Source organism: Empidonax traillii, unplaced genomic scaffold, assembly GCF_003031625.1.
Source record: "Empidonax traillii isolate 1590-97213 ecotype Southwest subspecies unplaced genomic scaffold, ASM303162v1 scaffold45:size3623477, whole genome shotgun sequence".
Lineage (NCBI taxonomy): Eukaryota > Metazoa > Chordata > Aves > Passeriformes > Tyrannidae > Empidonax > Empidonax traillii.
Window position 1 is genome coordinate 1,845,814 of NW_020955238.1, and position 1,854 is coordinate 1,847,667.

General features: G+C 32.2%; 1 protein-coding gene across 2 annotated transcripts in view; it reads right to left on the bottom strand.

Moving 5' to 3' along the window:
- The window catches only part of PRKD1 (protein kinase D1), a 124,777-nt gene that overhangs the window by 80,420 nt on the left and 42,503 nt on the right, over positions 1-1,854 (bottom strand). The gene's annotated exons all lie outside the window — the stretch shown is intronic.

Consider the following 1,854-nt stretch of genomic DNA (forward strand, 5'->3'; position numbering starts at 1 on the left):
TTCAGTAGAGAGGGATCATGCTCTAGGAAAAAGCATTAGTAAGACTTCAGTGTGGGTATGATGCATAAACCCTACGCTCCATTGCCAAAGAATAAAAAAATAAAATATCAAATAGATTGTTTGGAAAGATGATAAAAATATTATAATTCAGGAAATACTGTATCTTATGAAATGAGACAAAGTTTTGTTTGGGTAATCTGTCTCAATGAACTTGAAAAAGAAAGTAATTGAAGCTTACTGAGATATCAAGATCTAGAACAGAAGGAAAATAACAAGAAAAACCAAGATACAGCCAATGAAAGTGACTATCAGGTGACTAGGAAGAGACTCAGGTTGCATACTTAAAAAGATGTCGATAGTTATTTCAAGTAAAGCCCCAGGGGCAGAAACCTAAATCTTCTTAAAAGTCGAGTTTGACAATTTCATGATACAAGTTAAATGATACAACTCACTGCAACACAGGAGATCCTTTCCAGTCCTAGAATCCTATTTCAATGTAAAGGTAAAAAGAAAAAAAAACCACAACACATCCACTTTGCTACTAATCTTACCAAAATACTAAATTATTACTAATCTGTTAATCAGTTTTATCCTCTTAGAAGTGGGCATAAAGAATAAGCTGCTGAGGCAAGGAGAAATCTTTTGAACCAAGCCAATATTAAAGGTGAAATCTCCTAGAGATTTTCACAATGTTTTATACTAGCTTAATGTAAAGAAATTATGTAGAAAGTATCAACTTTCACTAATGCACAAATACTTTAATACGTATTATAAATAATTCGAATAATGCACTTTTCCTCCAGAAAGTTCTTAAAGATTAATAGTAATATAAAACCAAACTCATTAATTCTACTTTCATCAGCCCAGAAATTTTTTCCTATTGACTTGGGAAGTTTTATAACCTTTTTCTATATAATATAGCTATCTGCATTACATTATAGTAATATATATTATATATATATATATATGTATTATATTCCCTCTGTTGTTCCACTACCTATATACTAAATAAAAATTTAGTTTAGATATTTTTATAACAAGCTACTTCTGTTAATAGTAAATGTTCAAGTGAGTTTTTTGTACACAGAAGATTTATTTCAGAGGTGTTATCACACAGGTGCACTGGATTCCAATCTAGACTGACTTATCAGTGCTGGTAATTGAGCCACTGGGAAAAAGAAGGGAAGAAAAATAAAGTAGTGCTGCAGTTGTGATGATGCAGGAGTTCAAACAATCCTTAGTGGTGTACAAGGAATAACTACATGTCTTTCTCTTCCTTTATAGACGCTGGCAAACTTTCCTTCACTAATATTTCTCTCTATCCACACGTTCCAACCCTTTCACTGAAACCTGGATTAACATACTAAGAAAATTTCAGAACAACTGTTCTCAGTTGTACTTAGTTGTACAGCCACCAGTTATTTAAACACAAATGAAGGGCTGGCATGATCTTTCCAAATCAATATTTTCCAAATATCAGTTAATGTAGGCACAAAAATGTTACCACTTCTTGCCACAAAGACCACAGTTTTAAATGTTTTCTATCTCATTACTTTTACAATGAAACTATACAAATATTCTCTCATACTTTAGAAAGCCTTCAGACACCTCTACAACAGAGGTGCTAGGTACTTCAACAAGGTTTAAGTGCTTCTTTCCAGCTTCACTGCTACTGCTGACATCCATTCCTTCTGTGTTGTTTCAAATATTAAAATTTTCATTATCTCTTGTTTTAAATTTTATTCCCTTCTAGTTTGACAATCTTTTTCAATGGGCTAGATATTGCAATTTACTATTCCTATATGCAATTACTACAAGAGTTTCTGCTTAGTGCTTCCTTCATTCTTTTGGATT